The sequence below is a fragment of the Anneissia japonica genome, unplaced genomic scaffold (genome assembly GCF_011630105.1).
Source record: "Anneissia japonica isolate Jap-2015-1 unplaced genomic scaffold, ASM1163010v1 scaffold287835_len3118868_cov185, whole genome shotgun sequence".
Classification (NCBI taxonomy): Eukaryota; Metazoa; Echinodermata; class Crinoidea; order Comatulida; family Comatulidae; genus Anneissia; species Anneissia japonica.
The window spans coordinates 1,614,615-1,625,269 of record NW_022737223.1 but is presented as its reverse complement, the minus strand read 5'-3'; the positions used below and the strand labels follow the sequence as shown (position 1 = coordinate 1,625,269).

General features: G+C 31.9%; 1 long non-coding RNA gene across 1 annotated transcript; it reads left to right on the top strand.

The window, feature by feature from the left end:
* Positions 1–551: 551 nt before the first annotated feature.
* LOC117117246 lies at positions 552–10,655 on the top strand. The gene is made up of 7 exons (XR_004446874.1): positions 552–841; positions 1,298–1,375; positions 1,510–1,548; positions 4,421–4,580; positions 5,281–5,475; positions 5,619–5,778; positions 10,133–10,655. It is a non-coding gene; the product is annotated as an uncharacterized LOC117117246 (long non-coding RNA).

The following is a 10,655-nucleotide window of genomic DNA, read 5'->3' as shown; positions in this document are numbered from 1 at the left end:
TCATATAAGTATGGTTATATATATTCTTTCAGATGTGTATAAGAGACAGGTTTTTAGCTTGAGCTAGCAAAAGCTTGTTTTTTAACATTAGTCTGGACAAGGTGCTACTAGTATTATTTGTTTCACCCTTGTTTACAAACATTTCATTGTCCTTTGATAGGTGCTTTAACATTACTGAAACTAAGGTTAGACTCTTTTTATACTTTGTTTAGCAAGCCCACCGCCCACCAATAATGATGATTTAAAATATAAATAAATTGTATTTTTGGCCAATTATCACACCTACCGATACGAAAAAAGGGAAATTTCAGGAAAAAAAGTTCTTCTTTATTTTTATTACGCCTTGAAATCTCCAAAGATAAGATATGTATATTTCTTCCTAATTATATAAATTTGAAGCATTTAACTATCCTATTGTACATTCACCTATAAAATTTAATTTTTATTGTCCCCTCCATTTTGATGTTTTTGGCAAAACTATTTACTAAATAAGAAAACAAAATTTTCTTTTTATTCCGCCCTCCTCCGATGATAAGTACGCGAAACAAGGAATAAAGAAAGTCTAGCCTTAGTATCTGATAAGATTTTCACAATGGCATGACAGTGCTCTTTTTAACGTTGCACCCCTTTATTTGGCAGTCCGAATCTGACACGCAGAGAAATCTGAATCGCAGAGAATGTTACCTGACGCAGAGAATTTAGTCTTATTTGCGAATATTTTGAATTAAGCAAATAGTGAATTTAGCAAGTACCGTGTGGAACGCTGGCAATATTTGTCGCTAAATTATTGGGTTTGTGGCATTGTGCGTAGTGCATCGTGTTCCGGTGCCGTTGTTAACTGGTATGTTTTGTTATTGATTTTATTGTCGAAACATTTTATAATTATAGATTCAGTATTTTTGTGAGAAATATATACAATTTCATGTCAATATACTTTTCTGAATCTTGCATCATTGTTTTACTGTATAGTATTTAATATAGGCTATGTAGACCAAGTAATCATTAAATTGTTCATATGAATGTTGTTAATGACATTTGAAATGTTATAATTCAGAATGCTTAAATGAGTTAATAGTACCTTTACTGTATACAAGTTTAATTAAACGGTACTATACTGTTTGTGATTAAGATAATCTATGCCATGTATTTTAGCTTTAATTTATTTCTGCTTTTTCTTAATATTTATATGCTTTCTGCTATTGAGTATAATTGGTGAGAGTGAACTCACTAGATTTATGATTATGTAATAAATACTTCAGTTTTCATGATTTAATTTTATATTGAATTATTGTCACAGGCCATTAAAGCTGAGTAGAGTACAGGAGTTGTGCAGTATTCCATGTTGATATTCGAATCATAGTGCAGTCAAATTCATGTAAGATTTATTATATGTATTATGTTTCTCATGTTATTAAATTGTATATTTAAGTATATGAATAATTATGACATGTATACAAGCTCATGTTGTATTTTAATAATTATGGTAATTTTGTGTTCTGTTATATCTAGCCACCAAAGAAGAAAAACCAAGAGACAATAAAGTTGCAAGTACGTTTATTAACAGGAAACCGGCTCCAAGTTCTAATAGCAGTTATTAAGGCATAAGAGTTATATGAACTTAAACTAAACTGTGAATAGAGTATGAGTGGGAGGGGTCACTGATCATGAACTGGGAAAATGCCTGAGCTTAGAGTATTGATTGTTTTTTTTTGGTTAAAGTAGGCCTTAAGTGATTTTATTGGTTTTACTAGGTTTGGCAATGCTTATGATTGTAAACCATATCCTTTACTGTTGATTAAATAAATTATATTGTCTTTGCAATCTTTTTAAAAATAACACATACCTGAGAATTAGGTTCCTTTTGCCATATAGTTACAGTTTTTAATCGAAAACCTGATATAGAACCTGATATAGCTTAGAGGAAGGACATTTTTGCTGTCGGTATAAGATTTCCACTTTTGCCATTACTGAATTGGTTGAGTAAATTATTAATCACATGGCTGATCTACTATTTTAAAATCAGCTGATATTTACTCAACAAAGTATAATAGTATCTTTGTGTAGTTTAATTCAGATGGTTTAGATCTCACCTACACCTGAATTCCTCTATATCTGGGCCAGATTGCTATATCAATATGCGATCAATAGCCAAAAAATTATTATTGTTGTTATCAAAGAGTGTAGAACTGTAAGAGGTCCGAAGCCGTCTCGTAGTTTCGCTGGAACGTAATCTTATTTCAAAAAGTACTGCCACAAAGGACATGTCCTTAAAAGACGAGTTTCGAGCAAATTCTATTCAAATTCCAATATGGTGCCCATATCTCGTGGCACTACTTTTTTTTACGTTCCATTGGGTGCATACAAAATCAGGGTAATCGGACCTCTTGCAATCTACACTCTTTGTTGTTATCGTTTACATAGCGTTGAGAAAAATTTTAACCCAACAGGATTGAACTGAAGGCCAACCATATATTTCCATTAGTTTATTATACACTTTTTGAAACATAGTTGTTTCCACTGGTGGCACCATAATTTGCCCGACGGGGGAGAAAAAAAAAACAAATGTGTGGTCGGTTGTCGCTCAAAATATCTCGAAAATATGACAATTTAGGGGTTTCAAAGGCTTAAGTCGATTTTGGAGTCTACAAATATGTGGAAAATACATATCCATTTTTTTTCTCCCCGACAAATTGTGGTTGTTCTCCCCGTCGGCACCACCCCTGGTTGTTTCATGTTGTTTTCGTAGTTGTTGCTGTGATTTTTGTTGTTGGTGTATTATTATTATTATTACGGTTCAGCGCAGCTGAAACCATTTGGTTTCCCAACTTCGAGGTTGGGGGAAGGGGTTTCAATCCCTTGCTGTGCATCTCACTTGTGTCCTTGAGCAAGGTACTTCATCTGCATTGCTTCTCTCCACCAGGCAGGTGCGATCCAGTACAATCTACACCTGCATTATCGATGTTATTTGAAGTAAGCGCTACTCACTTATCTATTCTGAAAATGTTGTGCCCCGTGTTTGAAATATCCACCCCTGCCAGGAGTCTAAATGGTATCTGGTGAAGTTGCCTATTCCAGGGCTAATTACATTTAAGCAAGTCGGCCCAATGACCAAGGAAAGAAGTGCTTTGTATCTGCAAAGAATGGCGTTATGTAACTAAGGAATAAATATATAAATGTTAAATTGTTAATATTAATATTCATATTTCATATGAATTGGCAAGTAGGCCCACATCGTAATGAAAAAGTTATGTTTTATTTATTTATTTGTAGAAATCTACCAAAGAACATATTCTAATACTGCTATAAACATCACAACAAAACTTTAAATTCTACTGAAAATTATGGTACCTTTAATAATAAGCCATTTGTCATCCAGGAGGGTAAGTGCGATGGTTGCCTTTGCACAAGTTGGTGGGCCTACTTTCTCATAAAAGTGTTCAAATTTATGGTCTACAGCATTTAATTATGTCAATAAAAAAAACCATTAGTTTACACTTATCAAATTGAATTATCCAAAACACAACTGGAACTTGCATCTACTTGTAGAATACCTGTTGGGCAACTGCCAACGTATGCTCAAGTGTTTATAAGTGATAATGGTACAAAAAACCTCTTCTGTTTTCTTAACCTAATAATTTGATTTTAAGCATATTAAAGAAGAGTTTAAAAGGTAACACTGTAACCGTCTTTATATGTGTTATGTTTTTTTAACCCAATTAAGCATTTTAAACACAGTTATAACAATAACCTGATTGTTTAATGTGTGATTCCATCAATCAGCAAACAAAGACAGCAATGGGATTTTGAGCATACTGCCCCCAGGTTCCATTTAGAAATTATGATTCAATAAACTATGAGGTTTTAGTCTGGCAGGCTGCCAGTGAAGAAAAACATTTGTGGCAAAGACAAGCCAAATCAGTCACTCGTCGCAAATCGTGTTTCAGAGAAAATGGCCAAAACATGCTGGAATGTCAAATTTTAAAAAATCTATTTTATTGCACCAAACTAACCTTTATATATCTATACATCATTCTATGCTGTTATTTTCAACATTTTCAATGTTAAAACAATACTTTTTAAGGATTTAAAGATAGTTTCTGCATGAGAAATGCCTGAAATCATAAACTTTGACGGCTAATTTCTCATATATTGTTCTTTAAACAGCTGTATGGTTAAACGCTTGTAACTTCATAAGGAAATGTCCGATTTGAATGATTTTTTTTTCATTTTATAGCTATTATTTTACGCTCTAACACTGTATTAATAACTCAAAATCGATTTTTGCGACGAGTGACTGGTTTGGCTTGTCTTTGCCACATTTGTTATTAACACACTATCAAGTAGCTATATTATTTTCAAAGAACAAATACAGGAACAGCAATTTAAGACTAATGACGTATTCTGTTTCTTCCTTTTATAGGTTCCTTTTTTAAGCGTTCCGTTGTGATCTTTAGCCCTAAAACTTGTGCCTGTGATGAGTGGCCAACATTTCCCAACCCCATGGGTGAATCAAGATGGTGAATACAACCACTCCCACACTTCCCAAAAAATACACACTTCCCTCTGACCAAGTACTGGAGGTAATGATTTCAAAGGGTGGGGGGGGGCAAGCCAATCCACCCCCTTTCCCCCTCCCCCTCTTAAATTTTTCAAAATTATAAAAAAAAAATTCGATCTGAGAGTGTCATTTACATCTAGAGGTGCCATATTCATAAATTTTCTTACCTCCGCCCCAACCATGGTGGGGCTGAGGTGGTCTAGATGTCTATGAAAGTCCCTCTGTGGATCCGCCACTGTATACCTTGTAATAGCGTCTATGGCGGTACACCATTTTACCAAATAATATACAAATTGATTTAAGGGGGACATGTCCACTCATTTGGCCCAGCCATTCTCAGATTTAGGCCCTATTACTCAATCAATGCTGCTGCCAATTTAATTACTATAATAATTGTCATCAAATTTTTTACATCATTAACAAACCTTAGAGTGCAGGAACATGTATTTCGTGGGCTGTAAGAAACAAATATTTTCTGCAGACAAGACCCTCTGTTCAAACAACCTTCTTACACTACCAAACCACCCCCCCCCCACCCCATTCTTAAATTCTAGATCCATCACTGCCACTCAGGCTTCTTGTAGCCCAGACTTGGTTTAATCCAGAGACATTTCGAAAATGCATTTTTTACGACATATCACAAATGTAAATTTTTCTCATGTTATAATAATTATAAATTCATAGTAGAATATGCCTTTTCTTTTTGTTATGATCAAATTGAGAGTGGTCATTCAACCTTTGTAGGAGCTTAGATGTGTTTACACGATTAGCAAGCACGCACTTGGCAGTTGCCGTCATAAAGTAAGCATAGATGAGAATGTATAATTACAGATCCTATATGTGTGGTATCATCCTCTTTAACGAGAACTGTTGCCATGGAAATACACATCTTAACCTCAAGTACCTTTGCCTGACAGGTAAAGACATTGATGGTTTTAATGTATTCCGATTCTAATCAACTAATTGGTTAGTGACAAAATCTATAAAAATCCTAAAAAATGCAATTAAAACTTTTATTTCTAATTAAAAAATAGACAATAATTTTTTTTATATCAAACAGCATGTATACTCGCCAATTACAGGAATGAACGATGTTCAATAAACAAATTGAAGTTGTCAGTTTTGTTGAAGATTCTGTCAAGATTTGAACCAAGGAATCTGGGAGTAATGGAAGGCACTCTTCTGAACTAACACACCAGCCCAGTGCATACTGTTAATTGGTAAGGAACATAATGTTATTTACAAACTATTTTCAATTGATGTTCAAACCAAAAATTTTGGTTATATTTATATTACTATTAATATTAGTATAATAAAGTATGCCGTTTAAATATTTATTATTATTAATATACATTATAAAATATGCACATAAGTATGCAACATGGACATTTATTTAAGTATTTAATATGAACATATTATTATTAAAATATGAATAGTTATTTTGTTTTCTTCATTTTTTTTTTCATTTTCATTTATTTATTTGACCAACATTTACAAATACAGTGACAATAAAATACAACATGTGAGAAAAACAAAACCTGAAATGATAACTCAGATGAACCAGCTACCCATTAAAATAATTAAACAATTATATATAAATTATAATAGAAAATTACAAATTAGGCCTATTCTTAATTTTATCTTATTTACAATAAACATACAAGAAAAACAGGAAAAAATAAATAAAAATCAGTCCAAAAAAAAAAACCAACAAAATAACAGAAAACAACAAAAAAATGTCGGGGAGTCAGAAATTAACTCATTTTTAAGATTATCAGGTAGAGCAGTCCATAAATGAGGAAACTTTTTAAACTTATGATTAAAAATTCAACACAAATACCTCTTAAGTTTAATATGTTTAACCTACAAGTTGAATAAGATAAAAGTTTATCTATGACACTTTGTGCATCTTAAAACATGACGTTGATATAGAGAATGACACTGCAAATTGCGAGGTTAAAGTACTCAGTTAACTTGAATAAGATTTATTATTATTATTATTAGTAGTATATAAAGTATACAATATAAATATTTATTATTAATATATTAAGTAAACAATATGAATATTTATTATTATTATTATTAATATATAAAGTATGCAATATGAATATTTGTTATAATATTATTAATATATGGAATCATATGTTTGATGTAAAAATTCCTCCAATATTGATGTTTAGAGGTGAAGTATGGGGCATGTCAAATTATATGGATATTGATAAAATTCAGAATAGATTAGGTATAAGCAAAGATACAAGATACTTTTATAGTCGCTTATAGAAAAAATTCACAAGTAAAATTCTTTTCCCTGATGCTTATACACGTAATGAATATAAATATAAATATAAATACAAAAATAAATACATAAAAACAAAAAACCACAAAGGGTGAACAGCACACACAAAATAATAGCACAAGGTATTGCAAAGGAAAATCATCAGAAAAATGCCCCAGATATAGCTGTAACAGCAGAAATGGGGAGATTCATGCGTTTCGCTATTTGTTACGCTCAATTCAAACAGACCATGATCATATTATTTATGAGTGTTATCTTTTTCAATTTAGAAAAGTCAGACGAAATGAATTATTTTAGTTATATTATGTTAAGTAAATTTTATATTCTTCAATAAAGGGATTTGGCAATGGGCGACACATGACCTAACTTGGGTGTTGGGATATAAACAATCGACTGGCACAGCAGTGTTTTACATGGAGATTGCTATTGCGGCTGTCTTTTGTTATTGCTGTAAATATCATCAAAATTCCCAGTAAACTGTACCAAATTGAGTGGAAATTAAACTTGAGAATTTTACCTTAATGGTTTGCTAAAGCTGTGAAGGATACTGGCCACAAACATTGAGATTTTTTGACAAAAGTTAGGTTTAGGCCCCTGCACATGTACAGCATGGTTCGGTATGCATGATGGTCTTCGACCCACGTACTACGCTGCGTAGCTAGGGTTTATGAAGGATTACTTAAATTTTAAGGCATACTATCCTAGGAGAATGCTAGGATAAGTAAATAAACACTATTTTGAACAATCGTATTGCCTTTCCTAGCCATTTCTTTCTCATGTTAACAGTGGGTGGTTGTTTTCGCAACCATAACATTATCATGTCCTATGCTATTTCACTGTAATTATTATCACGTTACCGCCTCTAAACAAACATCGCCAAATCTGTCTATTGGTTTTGGTTTTGTCTGGTTTTCACAACAGGTAATGATTCTGATTTCATATAGATGCATAGAAGATGAATTTTCTTTTACTTTTTAAGTTCCATCGTTTAATGTCATCAAATGATTGCAATGTTTTATATAGTTTATTGAAATATCTGTATTTAGCTTATATAAGAAGAAGTGAATTACTTTCTTCTGTTCTCTAAATGTTACTTTGTTATGTAAAAGGGACCAAAAGCCTAAAATACAAATAAATGTTCTACACCATAGGGTCAGAAACGACTGAATGAACAAATATATAAAGTAGGCATTATAAATATTTATCTTTTACTTTATAATCTCAACACATAAAGTATACCTTTATAATGGATATGTTTAACCTACAATTTGAATTGAAAGTTAAAAGTTTATCTTGGCACTTTGTGTATATTAAACCATGACGTGAACATAAAAGGATGACACAGCAGATTGGGAGGTTAAGGTACTAAGTGTACTTGAATAAAATGAATATAAATATTTATTGTTATTAATAATATATAAAGTATGCAATATGAATACGTATTATTATTTATAAAATAATAATAATAATAATAGTTCATTCTTATATAGCGCAAGTAAGCAAGCTCTCAATGTGCTGTACATAAAAAACGGAATAACAAAATAAAATATAAATTATGCAAAATAAATATTTATTTTTTACTTTATAAACTTTAATTATTAAAGTGTTTAACCTAAATCTGAATTAAAAGATAAAAGTTTATCTATGACACTTTGTGCATCTTAAACATGACATGAACACAAGAGAGTGACACTGCAAATTGTGAGGTTAAGGTACTAAGTTTGCTTAAATGAGATTTATTATTATTTTATATATAAATATACAATATGAATATTTATTATTATTATTATTATTTTATATATATAAAGTATGTGATACTGTATAATATTATTATTTATGTATGCGATATGAATATTATAATTATGATTATTATTTATATATAAAGTATGCAATATGAATACTATTATCATTATTTATTATTATTATTATTTATATATAAGTATGCAATATAAATATTTATTTTTGACTTTTATAAACTCAACACAGATACTGTAGTACGCCTTTAATAATATGTTTAATAATAATATTTAACCTACAATCTGAATTGAAAGATAAAAGTTTATCTTAACACTCTGTGCATCTCTTAAACCATGATGTGAACATCGATGACACTGCAGATTTGGAAGTTAATGTACTGCATGTGCTTGAATAAAATTAATATAAATATTTATTATTATTAATAATATATAAAGTATGCAATATGAATATGTATTATTATTATTAATATATAAATTATGCAATAATGGTTAAAATGTTTAACCTAAAATCTGAATTAAAAGATAAAAGTTTATCTATGACACTTTGTGCATCTTAAACCATGACATGAACACAGGAGAGTGATGCTGGAGATTATAAGGTTAAGGTACTCAGTTTGCTTGTATAAGATTTGTTACAAGTACAAGGAGACTTAAGCAGTGCCTACTTTACTGGACACCTGCAACAATAAGAACACAATGACACAACGTATCTACAACCAACTCATAATTTTGTGTCATTTTGTAGTTTAATCTTGACAACAATGACAAACAGTTTCATTGCATGGAGCGTGTCGCAAAGAATAATAAAAATATTTGTAGTACCATGTAATCCCATTGATACAAAAATTAATACCAGTGTTTGTGGGCTTTGCATGCTTTCATCAACCTCTGGCAAGTATTCATGGTGATAGTGCAAAAATGAAAAAAATTATCTGATCAAGGACATACTCAATATGGACACACTGAAATATGTTTTTTTCTTTTTTTAGTGTTGATAAATGTTTGGATTTATTTTTGTTAATCACTTGCTGATAAATTTATTGCTGTCCAAATGTTTTTCTTTTCTGATTGATAAAAGGGCATTTTTTTTTTTTTTCACTTTAAAAAGCGCCATTTCTAGGAATCTGAAGCTGGCTGTTCTGGTACTGGTACAGGCTCTAGGATATAATTTATGGGGGGGGGGGGGCCCAAGTATTTATGGGTGTAACTACGGCGCGCAGCATTATCTGAGGACCAAGGCCGGGGGTGGGTATGGGAGGGGTATCCCCTCCTCCCAAAACGAGATTTTTAACAAAAATTGGGACTTCTAGATGGCCGGAAATGGCTGGTTTTTTTTTTTTTTTTTTGGTCCGACTGCCCGATGAGCTTTGGCCGATGGGGGTGCTTGACCAGATCAATGGGGGAGGCTTAAGCCCCCCTGAGGCCCTGAGGTAAGAAAATTTATGATTATTGGTCCTTTAAGTGGCCGGAAATGGCACTCTCAGACTTAAAATTTGAATCTACATTTTTTTTTATTGACAGATTTAGGGGGACCTGGGCCGACTGGGCCCCTTCCACCACTGGATATAATATGATAAATTCACAGTCGACGTCAGAGAGACTTTATGCTGTGATGTATAAGAAATGCTTTTGGGATTAGGGTGCTAGATTGAGGACACTATGGGTGTCAAGCCACTGCCGGAGGCTTTGCAGTCTAACCTTTTAAATCTCATCTATACGATTTCCACACTTTTTTTTTAACTGTTGCAGGGGTGTGTGGAGGAAACGAGCGCTCCTTTCGTCACCCCAGGATCCCCCAATGCTCAAAACAATTTAGACAATTTTTTTAGACAGGTTTTTTAACATAATATTCTAATGCAGTTAAGTTGTTAGCATTTAATTATATATAATTATGTTATGTTATGCTTTGTTTTCTGTATGTTGTTTATTTTTGAACTAAATACAAAAAGAAAAAAGTCTCATTCTAAACGTCGTCTTCAAGTTGTGTCTAAAGTATGCATTAAATGATAGGAACATAATGCGAGTAATAAAGAGATAAATTAAG